This window comes from Salvelinus fontinalis, unplaced genomic scaffold (assembly GCF_029448725.1).
Source record: "Salvelinus fontinalis isolate EN_2023a unplaced genomic scaffold, ASM2944872v1 scaffold_0298, whole genome shotgun sequence".
NCBI classification, from domain to species: Eukaryota; Metazoa; Chordata; class Actinopteri; order Salmoniformes; family Salmonidae; genus Salvelinus; species Salvelinus fontinalis.
The window spans coordinates 172,942-194,843 of NW_026600507.1; the positions used below are offsets into that span (position 1 = coordinate 172,942).

Consider the following 21,902-nt stretch of genomic DNA (forward strand, 5'->3'; position numbering starts at 1 on the left):
AGACAGTAGTGTGGAGTGTTGAGCGCTGCTTTCCAAGCCCCTGCAGCAGACAGTAGTGTGGAGTAATGAGCGCTGCTTTCCAAGCCCCTGCAGCAGACAGTAGTGTGGAGTAACGAGCGCTGCTCTCCAAGCCCCTGCAGCAGACAGTAGTGTGGAGTAACGAGCGCTGCTTTCCAAGCCCCTGCAGCAGACAGTAGTGTGGAGTGTTGAGCGCTGCTTTCCAAGCCCCTGCAGCAGACAGTAGTGTGGAGTAATGAGCGCTGCTTTCCAAGCCCCTGCAGCAGACAGTAGTGTGGAGTTATGAGCGCTGCTTTCCAAGCCCCTGCAGCAGACAGTAGTGTGGAGTTATGAGCGCTGCTTTCCAAGCCCCTGCAGCAGACAGTAGTGTGGAGTAATGAGCGCTGCTTTCCAAGCCCCTGCAGCAGACAGTAGTGTGGAGTTATGAGCGCTGCTTTCCAAGCCCCTGCAGCAGACAGTAGTGTGGAGTTATGAGCGCTGCTTTCCAAGCCCCTGCAGCAGACAGTAGTGTGGAGTGTTGAGCGCTCTGGGTCGCGTTCCAGCTCGCCTCGAGTCGCCCCTCCCATTCTCGTTAAAACTCTCCGTTCCATTCGCCAATAAAGCGCTTTTGTCTTGGGGTCGGGAAGCTTATGGACTCTCGCCGGACACTTGAAGCGCATTCCTCGACGTGGAGCTTTCAACCACTCGCTAGACACCGGTGGCTGAAGAGTTTTTATGTATTTTAATAACTTTATGCTGTTGCACAGTTTCGGGGACTTTTGACAGAGTGCTCCACGGACGACTAAAGGATTTCGAACTGTTTACTTGTTCTACGTGGGTCCTTTTGGATAACATTTTTATGTAGCACACATTTCTGAATGCGCCGCAACTCAAACGCTACGCAGGGAACAGAACCGGTAAGTTTTTTTCCCCGAACAGAATGGTTTTATGAATAAACTGCAAAGTTTATATATGCAAAGTTGTGTGACACAGATTGGTCATTGAGTAGGAAGCATGTTGCAGAATGCGTAAAGCAGTACAGTTTGGAAAACAAGCCCTATAGCTGAGAAAAATGTGGGGTTATGATTTTGGATAAAGCTTGAGTTTATCAATTTTACATAAATAACTTAAGTAATTTATTGAAAAGTAATAACATAATTAAATTGAAAATTAATAATTATTATTTTTCTTCATAAAGAGACATTCGTTTTTAATAAACATATATGCCTACTAGTACACACCACCCTTCTACAGACTCCACACTCCGACTCCTGTTATGTTATGCTATGTTATAACGTTCTATGACAGGAGTTGGCTAGAGGTGAAATGTTCACCCATTCCAGACACACCTTCTCACCGCACCGAATGAGAACCCTACAAGGCCTACAACATTCTGTAAAGAACAGCTTGTCAGCTTCCAATTTGTACCATGCAAACCGAGGATCATTTACGCAGAAACATTCAAAGTCACTTAAAAACATTCAATCATTTACAAATATTCCAAATCACTCATATAGTCTAAAGAGCGATAACAAATCAGTATAGGAAAGTCAAACGCCGCAGCATGTCTCTAATCTGTGCGGAACAACAGCTGGAAACACTTCAATCGTAACTTTATCACTAACTAGTAGGCTGCTTAAGTGTTTGACCACAGGACGCTGTGCTGGGCAGAGCTGGCGTCTAAACCGCGCCGGTCCTTTTTTTTTTTACCACCGGGAGAAGCTGTTTTCGACGTGCGGCTGGTGCTGGGGACCGGCCCAGATGAGAACGCACACGGCATAGGTTATAGGATAGGGACGTTCAACAAACAACTGGTTTCAAAAGACAAAAACTAAGCGTCTAATTTGCTCTGTTCGCCACGAGTTCAAAGGTAGGCTAATGGTATAGGCTGGTCTAGTTCTGGAGGTAAATATGTTTGGTCACACCGGGTAAAACGAGATGAACTGTTATTATCCATGGGTTAGCTGTGAATTTGCAGCAGAACAGCCAGCAAGGACCTCCCATTGATTTGGAGAACCTGGCGTCCCGTGACAAAATAACCAACAATTTCAATGAAAAGATAAAGTGTTGGAACCAGTTGCCAGTTTTTGGTTCCGTATTAGCGTCATTGAATTCGACTGTGTTAATTTCAACATGATGGTTATTGCTGCGCAGCATTACAAATGGTATCTACCTCCCCACCTGTAGTGTAGGTACTCAGTTATGAACGTGTCCATTAGCACCTGGAACATCTGGAAAACACTTGTTCTTGTTTCAAACACCTATTGATCTTCAGTCTAATGATTCATGTGCGTCGGAGTTCGCGAAAGGCATCAGTAAAATCATGCGAGTTGCCTTTCAACTTAAAACTACTCAGACACTGTATAACGTCGGATAAAACTCCAGGAAAACAGCTGTTAAACGTTTAACATTTAGGGGAATTATATCAATAAATCACCAACAGCTATCTCCTCATTGCTACAAGCTTACATCCCATGCGTAATTGAAATGTGTAACAGATATACGCATGATACTTTACTAAAATCTATAGGCTATATGTCTATATGTCTCACAATTCCTCCCAATAATAAACTACATGGATATAAACCAGAGGCTATCATAAACCATGTGATAAATCATGAAAAGGCCTATTATTTGTGTCTACAAACTTTAATTAACAGTGATCCTGATAAACGTATCCAGTCCACCTTTCCCAAACAACATCCAGATGAGCGCATAGTAGGCTGTTCATGTTATCTCGCCAAGTCGAACCGCTACATCTCATAGGCCATCTTTGCGTCTTCGTCACTGAGGCCAATTTTCCAAACATTTGAATATTGAGGTACGTAGCAACAGTCTTATTTCTGAGCGAGATCCATTTGCCGGCTCTGCGCGCCCGCACTCAGGCACGGAAAATCGCTTAATCTTTCACTGCGGGCCCAACAAATGGCGGGGTAAACTACTCCAATAACCCTTCGTGCGAGGATCATCTTCACGGGGGACTATTTCCACCCTATGTATTTTGAAAGGAGAGATGAAGCTGTCATTACACAGTCAAGTCCTGTATGTAGCCTATTGCTGCATACCTCTCACCCAGGCTACATATAAGCCAGACAGACTGACGTTGGCTTGAACAGAAGTGTGGCTATTCGTATGTGTATGTGCTATACAGTAGACAATGAATGTTTAATTTTGACTACCAAGGGCCATATATACGAAACGTTGTCCCTGGCATGCATAGGTCATGAGAAGACAGGGGGAAGTGTGCCACTATAATGACAGACACAGTAACAGAGACACAGTTCAGACAGGACCCCTATGGTCTGTCTCCTTCCTATCTGTGTTTCGTGGGTACCACAGGCGGCTGGTGGCACCTTATTTGGGGAGGATGGGCTCATAGTAATGGCTGCAATGGAATAAATTGAATGGTATCAAATACATGGTTTCCATACCATTTCCATTCACCACTCCACTTAATTCCAACCATTATTACGAGCCGTCCTCCCCTCAACAGCCTCCTGTGGTAGGTCCTACCATCTCCTCTGCTGTGTGTCTCAGTATTTGAGCACTGACTACTTGGCACAGGAGAACACCCTGTCACTTCTCAGTGCTGAGAGACAGGCTTTCTGGACGGGACAGAGACGTGGCGGGGAGATGGTAGGAATTCTCAGGCAATGAACAGTGGATGAGAAAGGAAAGTAGAGAGAGAGAGAGATGGAGAGAGAGGGAGAGATAGAAAGAGAGAAATATAAGGGATGAGAAAACATTCCTTTGTCTAGTATAGTGTGATACTTGACTGAGATGACAGAGAAGATGGAATCACTGAGATTGTTTAACCTCAACACTGCCAAGACCCTAGATTTAGACTAGGAGCACGTGTGTATAGATGTGTGTGTGTGTCCATGTGTGCAAGCTGCCAAGACCCTAGATTTAGACTAGGAGTACGTGTGTATAGATGTGTGTGTCCATGTGTGCAAGCTTATGTCCGTGTGTGTGTGTTGAGAGTATTAACGTAAAACACACACACGCTGACCGGGTGGATAACCCAGTGGCCCTGGGACCCCTCTTGTGACTGGCTGCTCGTGGAGGTGAGGCCTGGTGAGGGGGACTCTGGGGGTGCTCGGCTATTTAACACCATTAAAATAATTAAACACATGTCTCCTGTCAGAGAGAGGCTGGCCCCCTCCTCTCCTACTCACACTCACACTCACACACACACACACACACACACACACACACACACACACACACACACAGTGCATAATCATGCAGGCACGCAAACAAGCACACACACCCACCCACCCAAAGACAGGTAGCCACACACATTACCTCTGGAGGGACAGACAGGTAGCCACACACATTACCCCTGGAGGGGTAGACAGGTAACCACACATTACCCCTGGAGGGACAGACAGGTAACCACACATTACCCCTGGAGGGACAGACAGGTAGCCACACACATTACCCCATGGAGGGACAGACAGGTATCCACACACATTACCCCTGGAGGGACAGACAGGTATCCACACACATTACCCCTGGAGGGACAGACAGGTAACCACACATTACCCCTGGAGGGACAGACAGGTATCCACACACATTACCCCTGGAGGGACAGACAGGTAGCCACACACATTACCCCTGGAGGGACAGACAGGTATCCACACACATTACCCCTGGAGGGACAGACAGGTATCCACACACATTACCCCTGGAGGGACAGACAGGTATCCACACACATTACCCCTGGAGGGACAGACAGGTATCCACACACATTACCCCTGGAGGGACAGACAGGTATCCACACACATTACCCCTGGAGGGACAGACAGGTATCCACACACATTACCCCTGGAGGGACAGACAGGTAGCCACACACATTACCCCTGGAGGGACAGACAGGTATCCACACACATTACCCCTGGAGGGACAGACAGGTATCCACACACATTACCCCTGGAGGGACAGACAGGTAGCCAAACACATTACCCCTGGAGGGACAGACAGGTATCCACACACATTACCCCTGGAGGGACAGACAGGTAGCCACACACATTACCCCTGGAGGGACAGACAGGTATCCACACACATTACCCCTGGAGGGATAGACAGGTAGCCACACACATTACCCCTGGAGGGACAGACAGGTAGCCACACACATTACCCCTGGAGGGACAGACAGGTATCCACACACATTACCCCTGGAGGGACAGACAGGTATCCACACACATTACCCCTGGAGGGACAGACAGGTATCCACACACATTACCCCTGGAGGGACAGACCAACAGCCACTCTTGGCATTTGTTTCAGAAATGTGACCACACCAAGGTTTAATCTCTGCTTCGGGGTCATTGTAAAACTGTCCTTCATCTATTTAGAAGATGTGTAGGAGACTGTGATGACTCAGTCTACCAGTGTCAGAATAACATAACAACCCACCAGAATTTTCCTGCTGTACTGTGTGTAGAAAAAAACCACACACACCTAGGCAACTGCTCTGCTCCTCTCGTCTCTAAGAGCAAAGACATTTCATATCACACAGTGTACTCCAGCCAGTAGCCCCCCTTTTATACCCAATTAGGAGTGGTCGTCTGAGGCCCTCCACCCTCTGCAACAACGGATTAGGGTGTTAAAAGTCAGGTGGCGAGGAGGCCTGGGGAGACGGGGAGAGGGGGAGGAGGGAGAGGATGGGAGCAGGGAAGTCACACAGCAGGCAGGGAGTTGGAGCTGGCAAGGCATAAGAAACCTGTGTGTGTTTTTGTGTGTTTTGTATTAGCGAAACCGTGTGAAAGCAAGCGTGAATCCCAATTAGCAAGGGTGTGTGTGTCAGAGTGTATGTGTTACAATCAGCGTGTTTGGAGTGTGTTTGTGCCTACACACACATTTGGTTGTGTGTGTGTGTTTATTTGGATCTTAGCTACAGTCACAGTGTCACAATGAGTTCAACGTAGGCCTCCATCCCACCACCAGAATCAGGTGTTCCACAATACACAGGGCGTGCCACTGTTGACGTCCCAGAGTCAGAGCAGCTTTCTTGGGCAGGGCGCTTAAAGAAAGCCCCTGGCTTGAATCACTTCAAAGGGCCTCGCACATCAATGCTGACCCGGCGGTATGCGAAAAGCAAACCGATCCCCTCACGGTGTTTGCCCGCCAAGCCAAACTGAAGAAGACTCAAGCCGTTCCAGCCAAATGATGCGTTCTAAAGAACCACTTGAAAACCTCTGTATAAATATACAGGAGCACGCAAAGGCTACAAGCGGAGCCTGTCTTGAGCCCAACGCAAACCGCAAATAACTCCTGTCTCACACACTCCCTCTTGCCAACGCTCAGAATTCGTGTTTGAAGAGGAGAGCTGGGGCTCCAGGACAGATGTTCCCCCTGAAAGACTGAATTACGGTTGGAAAGACAGACGTTCAGATTCAGAAACTGCCCTCTCAGCCTTTTGACTGGAAGCAACCTATTTTTTCTCCTCCTCTCTCGTTCCCTCTTTCTCGCTCTGTCTGGAAGTACATGGAAAATGCCAAAAATCAGAAAAATGGCAAAACGGCCACTAACCAAAAGTGAGAACTGGGGCCAGAGAGAAAAGGCGAGAGAGGGAGCAGACAAGGGGGAGGGAGAGAGAGAGAGCGAGCACATCCCAGAGAGCCACCGCAAATTGCCATGTTTCAGTGAGGCCGTAAAAAAAGATAAACGACTCTTAATCTAAGGTTGTAATTACCTCGGGCCAACACTGTCATTAGCAAATGAGCCTTGAACCAGAGAGATGGGAAGAGAGAGAGAGAGATGGAGAGGAGGGAGAGAGAGTGGGGGAGAGGGGGTAGAGGAAGTGGAGGGAGATTTGGATGGTCAAAGAGCGATGGAGAGTAGTAGCTTTGTCCCAGATCTGTTGGTGCTATCCTTGTCATGTTTGGCATGATGACACAAACAGACTGGTACCCACCCAGGCTAGAATGGCAGTGGCTGGAGAAACTTAAAGGTGGGTGAATTCAGGGAGAGAGGGAAGGAGAGAGAGGGGAGAGAGGGAAGGAGAGAGAGGGGAGAGAGGGGAGGCGGGGGGGGGGGGGGGGAGATGAGGGAAAGAGAGAGAAATAGATTGAGAGAGAAGGGACTGCAACGGTCGCTTCAAACAGTGACTAGGCCTGCACACACAAAAAGCACCCATACTTAGTTCAGTGTGACCACAGCCTTGAACCTTGACTGAAGGGCCAGATATTTAATCATTGGCTATTAATGACTAATGGAAGTTCAACTAAAGAAACAAATGATCAGATGAACATTAACTCGTAACGTTTACCCACATATAGATTTAATGAGAAGTCAATAGAGTAATGGTTAGGGGAATGGTCAACTGATGTGCTGCTGCTGCTACTGTGTCTGCCTTAGGGTCAGGAGGCCCAACTGAAATCACAGGAAGTGCTGACTAGTACGCTCGCTCAAGTACACACACACACACACACACACACTGACGTAGGCATGTTTACCATAAACACATACACACCAGCTCTGGTATGTTTGAGGTCCTTGGCCCCTCGTTTCTCCTGGGTCTATTTCAGTCACTGCTAATAGCGGCGTTATCAGCTACCATATGCACAGAGAAGTGGCTGTGTGTGTGTGTGTGTGTGTGTGTGTGTGTGTGTGTGTGTGTGTGTGTGTGTGTGTGTGTGTGTAAAACTAAACTTCAACCTTATTACAGGATCAACGTCAGCATAACGTGGTCACAAGGCACGAAACTGAAGAAAAAAACTGGGACGTTCTATCAGAGTTTGTCCATTAAGAAACGCTTGTTTCCATTCTCCATTTCTAAAATGTTTGCTATGCTGTGCCCTAATGAACATGACCCAGTTGTGATTGTGATACAAGTCAGGACTAGTCAGGTTACATATTAAATCAGCAGAAGACTCTTTCCAAGATTCTTAGAAGCCATAAGGGTGACTATTAAAACATCAAACGTCAACATCGGACAGCATCTAGTGTTTTCTCTATTTCTCTCCATGTATCCCACACAGGCCATCTTCAATATGGGTTGCTTTCTAGTGATCTTGTTATTTCTAATGTGGACATGTTGCCTCTGGTTGAAACTTTAACGCCACACTGCTTTGCTCTCAACAGCCTGGGGAGGACTGAAGTCATCAGGCAGGCAGGCAGGCAGACAGGCAGGCAGGCAGACAGGCAGACAGGCAGACAGGCAGACAGGCAGACAGGCAGACAGGCAGACAGACAGACAGACAGACATCGTGGTGGAGGACTAAGGAGGGAGAAACAGAAAGATAGACAGAGAGAGTAGGAGGAAATTGGAGATTCGACAGTCGAGAGAGAGAGAGAGATGGGTTAGAGCGATGAGATGGAGAGTGAAAAGGAGATGGGTTAGAGATGAGATGGAGAGTGAAGTGGTGATGGGTTAGAGATGAGATGGAGAGTGAAGTGGTGATGGGTTAGAGATGAGATGGAGAGTGAAGTGGTGATGAGTTAGAGATGAGATGGAGAGTGAAGTGGTGATGGGTTAGAGATGAGATGGAGAGTGAAGTGGTGATGGGTTAGAGATGAGATGGAGAGTGAAGTGGTGATGAGTTAGAGATGAGATGGAGAGTGAAAAGGTGATGGGTTAGAGATGAGATGGAGAGTGAAGAGGTGATGGGTTAGAGATGAGATGGAGAGTGAAGTGGTGATGGGTTAGAGATGAGATGGAGAGTGAAAAGGTGATGGGTTAGAGATGAGATGGAGAGTGAAGAGGTGATGGGTTAGAGATGAGATGGAGAGTGAAGAGGTGATGGGTTAGAGATGAGATGGAGAGTGAAAAGGTGATGGGTTAGAGATGAGATGGAGAGTGAAGAGGTGATGGGTTAGAGATGAGATGGAGAGTGAAGAGGTGATGGGTTAGAGATGAGATGGAGAGTGAAGTGGTGATGGGTTAGAGATGGACAGAGCCTTCAAAGATTGATTTAGTCTCTATGTGCATACAGTGTAGTCTCTGGTGTTGGTGCATACAGTGTCGTCTCTGGTGTTGGTGCATACAGTGTCGTCTCTGGTGTTGGTGCATACAGTGTCGTCTCTGGTGTTGGTGCATACAGTGTAGTCTCTGGTGTTGGTGCATACAGTGTAGTCTCTGGTGTTGGTGCATACAGTGTAGTCTCTGGTGTTGGTGCATACAGTGTAGTCTCTGGTGTTGGTGCATACAGTGTAGTCTCTGGTGTTGGTGCATACAGTGTCGTCTCTGGTGTTGGTGCATACAGTGTCGTCTCTGGTGTTGGTGCATACAGTGTGGTGTCTGGTTAGACTGTGTGCTCTTGTGAAACAAGGAGATGTCTCCACCTTTATGAACGCTTGGCTGGATGACAAGGTTTCTGGATGACAAGGTTTCTGAATGACAAGGTTTCTGGATGACAAGGTTTCTGGATGACAAGGTATCTGGATGACAAGGTTTCTGGATGACAAGGTTTCTGGATGACAAGGTTTCTGGATGACAAGGTTTCTGGATGACAAGGTTTCTGGATGACAAGGTTTCTGGATGACAAGGTTTCTGGATGACAAGGTTTCTGGGTGACAAGGTTTCTGGATGACAAGGTTTCTGGGTGACAAGGTTTCTGGATGACAAGGTTTCTGGATGACAAGGCTTCTGGATGACAAGGTTTCTGGATGACAAGGTTTCTGGGTGACAAGGTTTCTGGATGACAAGGTTTCTGGATGACAAGGTTTCTGGATGACAAGGTTTCTGAACGACAAGGTTTCTGAACGACAAGGTTTCTGGACGACACGGTTTCTGGACGACACGGTTTCTGGACGACAAGGTTTCTGGACGACAAGGTTTCTGGACGACAAGGTTTCTGGACGACAAGGTTTCTGGACGACAAGGTTTCTGGATGACAAGGTTTCTGGATGACTGTGGTGCAAGGATACTGGAGAAAAACAACTTCTAGATTGTAGAGAGTTAAGAGATGTGTGTGTGTACGCGTTTGTGCAAGAATGTACTTATTTCTCTCTCTGTGTGTCCAAATGTACAGCATGTGTGTGTGGATGTATGCATACATCTGTTCGCTTGGTTGAGTTTAATCAACTGGAGGAAAACAGCTTAAAGGAGCCCGCATAAATAAATATTTGGAATGAATATGTTGCTGGGGAAGCCCTGGGGCCTAACGACTCTCAGCACCAGTCACCTCTATATCAAGCGGTTTGGTTCAATCCAATTCCCAGTTGGACTTGGATTCAAATACTATTCAAAATCGTTCAAATACTTTGAGCATTTGCTTTAGCTTGCCTGGAGGGCCAGGTGGGCGGGGTTGCCTGTGTCCTTTTGATGCTGACAGCAATGTTTTTGTCAACAGTCAGTCTCTGGCGTCACACACAGCCCGATACGATCAGCTGAGACTCTATAGTGTGTTACCTGTGAGTGGGTACACAGGTACAAGAAACACAGGTACACTCATTAATTACACAAATAGCGCCTTTCTGTCAGTGTCTGTCACCGGTTTGGCTTTGGAAGAGTATCAAACATCTGTTTGTGTGAATTACAGTCACACTGTGTACTTTGAGAGGCTCACAGTGATGTGTGTCAGGCAGGGGGCCAAATATCCTGTTATTCAAAGTCACACATCAGTAAAGTCACACATCAGTAAAGTCACTGCACAGCCATCTAAATACATAGGTCATGGGTTATTACCTGGTTCACACAGAACCCTGTAAAGAACACACACACATTGAATCACAGACAGAGACAGCAGCTCTGCTTACACACACACATTGAACCACAGACAGAGACAGCAGCTCTGCTTACACACACACATTGAACCACAGACAGAGACAGCAGCTCTGCTTACACACACACATTGAACCACAGACAGAGACAGCACCTCTGCTTACACACACACACATTGAACCACAGACAGAGACAGCAGCTCTGCTTACACACACACATTGAATCACAGACAGAGACAGCAGCTCTGCTTACACACACACACATTGAACCACAGACAGAGACAGCAGCTCTGCTTACACACACACACATTGAATCACAGGCAGAGACAGCAGCTCTGCTTACACACACACACATTGAACCACAGACAGAAGCTCTGTTCGCACACATTGAACCACAGACAGAGACAGCAGCTCTGCTTACACACACATCTGTGGCACTTCCTTAACCTTGGTCTTCTGATGCTACAGGTGCAGTATGTGATTAGAGAGCCTAAGCTGTGTTAAACTACTGTCCTACTATGATACCCTGCCGTCACTCACTACGTACTGTAGCTGTGTTAAACTACTGTCCTACTATGATACCCTGCCGTCACTCACTACGTACTGTAGCTGTGTTAAACTACTGTCCTACTATGATACCCTGCCGTCACTCACTACGTACTGTAGCTTTGTTAAACTACTGTCCTACTATGATACCCTGCCGTCACTCACTACGTACTGTAGCTGTGTTAAACTACTGTCCTACTATGATACCCTGCCAGTCACTCACTACGTACTGTAGCTGTGTTAAACTACTGTCCTACTATGATACCCTGCCGTCACTCACTACGTACTGTAGCTGTGTTAAACTACTGTCCTACTATGATACCCTGCCAGTCATGAACACACCACCATACTCGTAGAGTCATATACATACACTTTAATGCCGGCTTATGCACACGTCACTTCTTCCACACACACACACACACACACACACACACACACACACACACACACACACACACACACACACACACACACACACACACACACACACACACACACACACACACGGCCCGATGGCCAGCAGTTCAGGGAGCTGACAGACAGAAGACAGCCTGCCTTCTTGCTCTCTCTTTTCCTCCCTCCCTCACTTCCTCTGTCATTCTATCGTTGTCTGGTTGGGTCGTTCATCCTTTCGCTCCCCGTGCCAGAACGCCTCATACGCCACACGGCCTGCTGTCGCTCAGCACGCTCCCTACCTCCCTCCTCGCACCCCTCCCATATGGCGCTGGAATGCATCACATTAAAACAACACCACTTCCTGTTCAGCTTGTGGGGTGATGGGGAGAGCAGGACTGGAGCTGGGAGGGAAGGAGATGGGGGTTGTTGTGGGGTGACGGGGAGAGCAGGACTGGAACTGGGAGGGCAGGAGATGGGGGTTGTTGTGGGGTGATGGGGAGAGCAGGAGATGGGGGTTGTTGTGGGGTGATGGGGAGAGCAGGACTGGAGCTGGGAGGGCAGGAGATGGGGGTTGTTGTGGGGTGATGGGGAGAGCAGGACTGGAGCTGGGAGGGCAGGAGATGGGGGTTGTTGTGGGGTGATGGGGAGAGCAGGAGATGGGGGTTGATGTGGGGTGATGGGGAGAGCAGGACTGGAGCTGGGAGGGCAGGAGATGGGGGTTTTGTGGGGTGATGGGGAGAGCAGGACTGGAGCTGGGAGGGAAGGAGATGGGGGTTGTTGTGGGGTGATGGGGAGAGCAGGACTGGAGCTGGGAGGGCAGGAGATGGGGGTTGTTGTGGGGTGATGGGGAGAGCAGGACTGGAGCTGGGAGGGAAGGAGATGGGGGTTGTTGTGGGGTGATGGGGAGAGCAGGACTGGAGCTGGGAGGGAAGGAGATGGGGGTTGTTGTGGGGTGATGGGGAGAGCAGGACTGGAGCTGGGAGGGAAGGAGATAGGGGTTGTTGTGGGGTGATGGGGAGAGCAGGACTGGAGCTGGGAGGGAAGGAGATAGGGGTTGTTGTGGGGTGATGGGGAGAGCAGGACTGGAGCTGGGAGGGAAGGAGATAGGGGTTGTTGTGGGGTGATGGGGAGAGCAGGACTGGAGCTGGAAGGGAAGGAGATGGGGGTTGTTGTGGGGTGATGTGGAGAGAAAAGGTCTGGTCAACCATAACTAAAACAATCCCCAAAAGAGGTGAGTTAAACTACTGTACCTACCTTAACTACAAGCGATGGTCTGTGTGTTCTGACCACACCTCAACGGTCAAGATGATTGGTCAGTCACAAATACAGTGTGTGTGTTAATGTGTTTGTCCTGTTGTGTTGTCTACAGATAGAGGGGACACCACCGCCCCAGTCAACGTGAAGGGAAACAGACATCTTGCTGAGTGGGTAAGTTAAGGGTTCATTGTTTGACCGTCTATTTCACTCCTCTTCAATGTGTATATGACAGAGTAGTTAAGTTGCTATACTACCAGAAATACGACTACTAACACTTTATCCATATGAAATAACATGATACAAGTTTATTGTCAACAGACAGGTTTTAGTTCACTTCAGAAGTATCATAGGGTAGCATTTTTGGCACATTTCTGAATGAGGAAACATCCTGTTGAATGATTGCATTCAGAGTTTCCAGAAAGCACAGTTGGCTGTTGATAGTGTTAACCTCAACACATTCCTTCGTCATGAGTCCTCTTCACATTTGACTGAGTCCCTCAATGAGGAGTTGTCTACCTACCTACAACATGGGTCCGACAGAGCAGACACATGCTATACTGAGCAGAGAGAGCTGTTGAAGAAGCATGGAGGGGGGGGGGGGGGGGGCATGGCTGCCTGGTTTGGAAGTTATAAAGTCTAGGGGCAGTGGCAGAAAGGCAACAGGATGGTGAGTGTGTGTGTGTGTGTGATGGTCTATAAAAGTGCAGGCAGGGGAGGCTTATTCAATCACTGGTGATAATTGCCCCTCTCCACCCCCCTGGGCCGGTCCATTATAGGTTGAGGGGGTGTGACTGGTCCAGCTGGGATGGTCTATTATGTGAGGCAGGGGGAGTGTGTCTGGGTCAAGCTGTGGTCTGGTCCAGCAGTCAGGCCCTGGGGCAGCGGGGGCTGTTGTTAAGGTCTGACAGGGGCTGTGCAGGCTTGGAAAGTGTGCTCTGCTTTTCTCCCCCCTCCTCTCCTTTCTGACCCAGAACACAGCCCACTGCTCAAGGCCTGTGGGGTCTGGAATCATTAGTACACTCACTAATTGCCTTACAACCACCTCTACCTTTCCCTCCTCCCCACTCCTCAAACCTCAGAGAGAGATACAGAGAGAGAGAGATACAGAGAGAGAGAGAGAGAGAGAGATACAGAGAGAGAGAGAGAGAGAGAGATACAGAGAGATACAGAGAGAGAGAGATACAGAGAGAGAGAGAGAGAGAGAGATACAGAGAGAGAGAGAGAGAGAGATACAGAGAGAGAGAGAGAGAGATACAGAGAGAGAGAGAGAGAGAGAGAGATACAGAGAGAGAGAGAGAGAGAGAGAGATACAGAGAGAGAGAGAGAGAGAGAGAGAGAGAGAGAGAGAGAGAGAGAGAGAGATACAGAGAGAGAGAGAGAGAGAGATACAGAGAGAGAGAGAGAGAGAGAGAGAGAGATACAGAGAGAGATACAGAGAGAGATACAGAGAGAGATACAGAGAGAGAGACAGAGAGACAGAGAGAGACAGAGAGACAGAGAGACAGAGAGAGACAGAGAGAGACAGAGAGAGACAGAGAGAGACAGAGAGAGACAGAGAGAGACAGAGAGAGACAGAGAGACAGAGAGAGACAGAGAGAGACAGAGAGAGACAGAGAGACAGAGAGAGACAGAGAGAGACAGAGACAGAGAGAGACAGAGACAGAGACAGAGACAGAGACAGAGACAGAGACAGAGACAGAGAGAGACAGAGACAGAGACAGAGAGAGACAGAGACAGAGACAGAGACAGAGAGAGAGACAGAGACAGAGACAGAGACAGAGACAGAGACAGAGACAGAGACAGAGACAGAGAGAGAGAGAGAGAGAGAGAGAGAGAGAGAGAGAGAGAGAGAGAGAGAGAGAGAGAGAGAGAGAGAGAGCGATACAGAGAGAGCTCTGTGAGGCATGTAGTAACACGGACACCCACACATTGGCCCCACTCTGGAGAGCAGACTTGTGGACAGACAAACACACACATGTACTGCAGGCAGGCAGGCAGGCAGGCAGACAGGCAGACAGACAGGCAGACAGACAGGCAGGCAGGCAGGCAGGCAGGCAGGCACTGTGTGCTGTAATTTGAGGCAGTGCGTTGGAGCTTTGATGTTAAAACGACAGGATTAAGGTAGAACCAGCCAGAAGACTATGTGTTGACACAAACCCTCTCTCGTTAGATAGTGAATTATTTACAACCCAGCAGCGCTCCAACCAGACACACATTCCTGAACTAGAAGAAGTGTGTATGTATGTGTGTGTGTGAGAGAGAAGCTGTGTCTGTCTCCAAACCATGGAGCGTCTGAAAAGGTCTCTGAAGTGCAGTCAACGTATGGGGCCATGACAGGGCTGAGATCATAGAGACTAGGGAGGGTCTGTCTGCTCCATCACTGAGGACATGTATCTGCTCCTGGACGGGTCTGATAGAGGGCCCCTCTATAGGCTGTACAACAGAGTGACAACCAACATAAACACCGTGTCTGGAAGGCTATGTCCAGAAACACCTGGACACTGTGTGAAGGGACGTGTCGTTCTCCTCTCTGGGGGTTTCAGAATATACAGAAGGAGTGAACAAATAAGGATGTACCATGGTGTCTCTCTCTCTCCTGAGCATTAACAACAAGACAGTGTGACTAACCCATAGAACACATGTGGATTCCATCTGTGGGCAAACACACACACACAGAGATCTACCAAAACCTCACCAAGGGCCCCGTCTCTCACCTCTCCAGATGGGGGGCACGAGGAGGCTCGGGGGGAATAGCTCTCAAATTGAATTCAGTGGTGGGTTGTTTAAAGTGGAGCGCCATGTGGAACACATGCCCAGGCAGTGGTGTGTGTTAGCGCTCCAGCCTCCGCAGGCAGATCTCTCTCTCATTGTTGTTTTCTTGAGGAATCTCTCCCATATCTAACCCGGCGAGCATGGCACACCTGTTGCACGTTAATTGCAGTGTTCCAGGGTCACGGTGATATAACCTTGTTGAAAGATCTCTCAGCCACAGAGTAGAGGCAGCACCGGCAGAAGCAGGCAGCAGTGAGCTCAGGAGGCAGGCGAAGCCACCCCAGGACAAGCCAAGCTGACAGGGGGAAGTTAGAGGCGGTTGGTTGAGCTATGAGGCCCTGGCAAGTGACCAACACAGCGAGATGTCTTCTCACAATGCATTCTTTTGTGACAGTTTAAATCAGCCAAAGAAATCTTCTTGTCATAATTTATCTGTGTGTGTGTGTGTGTGTGTGTGTGTGTGTGTGTGTGTGTGTGTGTGTGTGTGTGTGTGTGTGTGTGTGTGTGTGTGTGTGTGTGTGTGTGTGTGTGTGTGTGTGTGTGTGTGTGTGTGTGTGTGTGTGTGTGTGTGTGTGTGTGTGTGTGTGTGTGTGCGCGCATGTGTTTTATGGGATAAAGCCCCTAGGCTAGAATGACTTAAAATCACAAACAGTAATTTCTACAGTACAGTAAACTACAGACCTGTAAAACAGGTAGATAGGTCTGTAAACACAGGCTTATTGTCAAAGAATGAGGAAAGAAAGTGTAAATGTGTAGATGTGAGTAAACCCTACACTGTCCTCTACTGACACAATGACACAGACACACTACTGTCTACAACCCAAATCCCTCTCAGCCTCCAGATCAGACTACATACACCATGTGACTTCATGACTACCCAGATCCTAGAGAGACGTGGAGAGAGACGTGATTAGGTTCAGATGACTGATGTGTCAATGTCACCACCTGGACCTACATAAATCACATCAACGTTTATTGGTCACGTACACATGTGCCTCTACTCCACAGATTGATAAGTAAGACACAGTGACAATTAAGTTAGCAACAACAACTAATTACATTGTCAATAGCCACACCAAAAGTTACCCTAGCACTAACACACTTGATTCAACGAATCATCTCATCAAGGCTTTCATTACTAGCACTAACACACTTGATTCAACGAATCATCTCATCAAGGCTTTCATTACTAGCACAAACACACTTGATTCAACGAATCCTCTCATCAAGGCTTTCATTACTAGCACAAACACACTTGATTCAACGAATCATCTCATCAAGGCTTTCATTACTAGCACTAACACACTTGATTCAACGAATCATCTCATCAAGGCTTTCATTACTAGCACAAACACACTTGATTCAACGAATCATCTCATCAAGGCTTTCATTACTAGCACAAACACACTTGATTCAACGAATCATCTCATCAAGGCTTTCATTACTAGCACAAACACACTTGATTCAACGAATCATCTCATCAAGGCTTTCATTACTAGCACAAACACACTTGATTCAACGAATCATCTCATCAAGGCTTTCATTACTAACACAAACACACTTGATTCAACGAATCATCTCATCAAGGCTTTCATTACTAGCACAAACACACTTGATTCAACGAATCATCTCATCAAGACTTTCATTACTAGCACAAACACACTTGATTCAACGAATCATCTCATCATCAAGGCTTTCATGACTTGAATCAGGTGTGTTAGTGCTAGGGCCCCCCTATGGGTCCCCAGGACCAGAAAACACTGACCTAGAGAAACTCTACAGATTGATCTAAATTGGAAACAGTGACGACAAGTTTAATAAATGATCTTGTAAATCGCTAGGCCGACAGCCAAGTGACTCAACAATGTACTGCTACTGTCATCCTCACAGTGACACTGTCCCCATTGTGTCCCTAGTGTCAGATGTTGTCCCATCTCTGGCATCTGTGGCATTCTTTACTGTCATATACCTCCTACAGGACAACAGTGACCTTTCTGTTAAAACACCTTCAAGACAAGAACCAGAACAGCAGCATCATCTACAGCTGATTGACACACATCCCTTCAGTGTTCTATGAAGAGGTGTACTGTGACGTTTATCCCTTCAGTGTTCTGTGAAGAGGTGTACTGTGACGTTTATCCCTTCAGTGTTCTATGAAGAGGTGTACTGTGACGTTTATCCCTTCAGTGTTCTATGAAGAGGTGTACTGTGACGTTTATCCCTTCAGTGTTCTATGAAGAGGTGTACTGTGACGTTTATCCCTTCAGTGTTCTATGAAGAGGTGTACTGTGACGTTTATCCCTTCAGTGTTCTATGAAGAGGTGTACTGTGACGTTTATCCCTTCAGTGTTCTATGAAGAGGTGTACTGTGACGTTTATCCCTTCAGTGTTCTATGAAGAGGTGTACTGTGACGTTTATCCCTTCAGTGTTCTATGAAGAGGTGTACTGTGACGTTTATCCCTTCAGTGTTCTATGAAGAGGTGTACTGTGACGTTTATCCCTTCAGTGTTCTATGAAGAGGTGTACTGTGACGTTTATCCTTTCAAGTCAATTTAACGTCATTGTTTTCCCCTGGAAAATACATACTGGCTTTCTGTCCCTCCCTCCCCCGTACCTGCTACTACACGGCTCATTGGTAGAGAGAGACGTGTGAGTGAGTGAGTGAGTGAGTGAGAGTTGGCTCCCTTCCTGTGTGGATGTTTTAAAGTGGTCCCATGCCCTGTCTATACCTCTACAACCACCCTGACAGCCACTAGACAGAGGGAGGAGAGGTTACTGGTGTCCTGACGAACACCTTCAGAAGAAACAGAGAGAGGGAGCGAGAGAGAGAGAAACAGAGAGGGAGAGAGAGAGAGAGAGAGAGAAACAGAGAGAGGGAGAGAGAGAGAGAGAGAGAGAAACAGAGAGAGGGAGAGAAAATAGGGCAACCGGGGATGAACAGGTGAGAACACAGATGTGCTGAGGCGGTGGATGCCCCCCTGAGTTCAACAGCTTCATACATGTGTGTCTCAGTGTATGTTGATGGGGTATGTGAGACTGTACTTCTTCAGAAAGCCTGTCCAGGTTACACAGGACATCGTGCCATGTCCACTAACTTCACACATTAGTCAAGTATCACAACAGCTGGAACGTAGAGAGTCCATCATCTGATCATTATCAATTCACTGGAAATCCTGATTTCTCCACAGCCTGTATATTTGTTAACATTTGAGGTGAATTTACAGACCTATTTTACATTTTTGGTGACGTGGTGGTGAAAGAATGCTACTGCTTGTTAGTTACCTGCTGCTCCTAGATTAACTGCAGGTTCATTATGAGACGGCTGTGTGTGTGTGTGTGTGTGTGTGTGTGTGTGTGTGTGTGTGTGTGTGTGTGTGTGTGTGTGCGCTACGGCGGCGGAGGCTGCGGTGACAGAAATGTGGTTGGCACACTCTGCAGGGTAAACCCTCTCTGGAGTCATGGGGTGACAGAGGTATTTGGTTGGAGGTGACATGTTAGGGCGGGGGACAGTGGCGCGTGTAGCCAGAGGGAAGGACAACCAGACAGAGGGACACGGTGACAGAATCACTCCGAGAGTGTGTGTTTGTTTATCCGTCTGTCAGTCTGTCCGCCCACGGACTGCATGTGTCACAAACACTTATGTTTTGTTGACTTGACCTTTGTTCCGACAGTAGGCGTTCAGGGTTCAGAGGGAGAAAGGTCAAACTGAATGTGACCATACATATTCAGTCATAGGTACCTACAATCTACATTGACTGTTGAACAGAGGGACAAGGGTAGGACTGAATGTAAATATACATGTACATATTCAGTATCTGAATATGTTGATTCTTAAAAAATAAACACGGCTCTATTTGACTAGAAGATAAATCTTGAGGTTCAGACCCTCTTTTGAGAGAAACACCGGGCAAGAGGGTCCCAAAAAATAAATACTATTCTCTACAAAGAGAGAGAAAGCAGAATTGGGAGTCAGGTAAATCCCTGATCAAAACTATGTTTGATCTCCTGGATAGCCTTTGAAGTTGAAAATAAGTTGAACTTAAGTCAAGATAAATAGTTCATCATAGCAGTAATATCAGGTGGTGATGATGAATTAGTGTTTCATTCAAAGACATGTAACAATAAACTAGAGGTAAATACAAGATGATGAACACAAGATATGGAGGGAGAGAGAGAGAGCACATCACACCTGCCTTGTGTGTCAGCACACGGCCACGGAACAGGTTGAGCTGCCTCTAACCAATCCTTGACACACACACACACACACATCTCCGATACTCAAACACACACATCATGAAGACAAGTACACACCGTCCTCTGATACTGACACCCAGCAAACACACACATCATGAAGACAAGTACACACCGTCCTCTGACACTCACACCCAGCAAACACACACACGCACAAAACACATACTCACCTACACCAGAGGAATGTACACCTGCTGGATTTCATTATTGAAAACCGACAACTGACACAAGTCAAGTGCTACTGCTTTCCCTGTACCCACCCACTTACAGCATATTCATTACAGAGTTACTACTTCTATTATATGATCAAATCAAAGTGTGTTGGTCACGTACACAGTTTAGCAGATGTTATAGCGGGTGCAGTGAAATGCTTATGTTACTAGCTCCTAACAATGTAGTAACCTGTAGTAAAAGTCAACAAGTACGCAAATGATGCCCCAAAAACAATTGACAAATCTTGAAACGTCAAAACGAATCTAATTAACCCAAATAGCACTGTAACAGTAATCCACATCTACACAGGATGAATTTACACAAGATATACTCAGAATGATGTACAACAGTAAATATATTAGAGTGAGATATATCAATAACCCAGGATATAAATAAATACACAGTGTGTATAAACAGTGTAACTAAAATTCAATGTACAGTAGTAGAAATATTAGAATGAGCTATGTTAAAACTTCTTAGGGCTGCAATCCCGTTAACGGAAAAAAAAGCTTTACGGCAAAAGCACAATATTCAATAATCTGAGAACAGCGTTCAGCCACAAAAGCAAGCCATACAGTTACCCGCTAAATTGTGGAGTCAACAAAAGTCATAAATAGCATTATAAATCTTCACTTACCTTTGCTGATCTTCGTCGGAATGCACTCCCAGGTCTCCCACAAGAAATGTTCGTTTTGTTCGGTAATATCCATCATTTATGTCCAAATAGCTACTTTTGTTAGCTAGTATGGTAAACAAATCCAAAGTCACGAAGCGCATTCACTAAAAGCAGACGAAATATCAAAAAGTTCCGTAACAGTCAGTAGAAACATGTCAAACGATGTATTGAATCAATCTTTAGGATGTTTGTAACATAAATCTTCAATAATGTTCCAACCGGAGAATTCCTTTGTATTCAGAAATGCGATAGAACAGAGCTCGCTCTCACATGAACGCACATGGTCAGCTCATGGCAGACCTTACTCATTCCCCTCTCCTTCGGCCCCACTTCACAGTAGAAGCATCAGACAAGGTTCTAAAGACTGTTGACATCTAGTGGAAGCCGTAGAAATGCAAACTGACCCATATCCCACTGTGTATTCGATAGGCGATAAGGTGAAAACCTACAAACCTCAGATTTCCCACTTCCTGGTTGGATTTTTTTCTCAGGTTTTTGCCATATGAGTTCTGCCATATGAGTTCTGTTATACTCACAGACATCATTCAAACAGTTTTAGAAACTTCAGAGTGTTTTCTATCCAATACGAATAATAATATGCATATATTAGCAACTGGGACTGAGGAGCAGGCGGTTTACTCTGGGCTCAATACTGCCCCTGCAGCCATAAGAAGTTAAGAATACTGTATTTAAATACACATTACAAAACCCCATGACAAAATGGATAGAATTGTTGAAATGTTGCGAAAAATAAATAAATATGTTCAGTATGTGAATGGTGTATATAGACAGTATGGACAGTACGTGAATGGTGTGTGTAGACAGTATAGACAGTATGTGAATGGTGTGTATAGACAGTATGTGAATGGTGTGTATAAACAGTATGTGAATGGTGTGTATAGACAGTATGGACAGTACGTGAATGGTGTGTGTAGACAGTATAGACAGTATGTGAATGGTGTGTATAGACAGTATGTGAATGGTGTGTATAGACAGTATGTGAATGGTGTGTATAGACAGTATGTTCAGTATGTGAATGATGTGTATAGACAGTATAGACAGTATGTGAATGGTGTGTATAGACAGTATGTGAATGGTGTGTATAAACAGTATGTGAATGGT

The 21,902-nt window shown here is 46.7% G+C and overlaps 1 protein-coding gene across 1 annotated transcript in view; it reads left to right on the forward strand.

Moving 5' to 3' along the window:
- Positions 1 to 608: 608 nt before the first annotated feature.
- Positions 609 to 21,902, forward strand: part of LOC129845405 (vasorin-like) — a 42,504-nt gene continuing 21,210 nt past the window's right edge. Inside the window, exons 1-2 of the mRNA XM_055913320.1 lie at positions 609 to 914; positions 12,980 to 13,038. The gene's annotated coding sequence lies outside the window, so the exon portion shown is untranslated. The remainder of the gene's footprint in view (positions 915 to 12,979; positions 13,039 to 21,902) is intronic.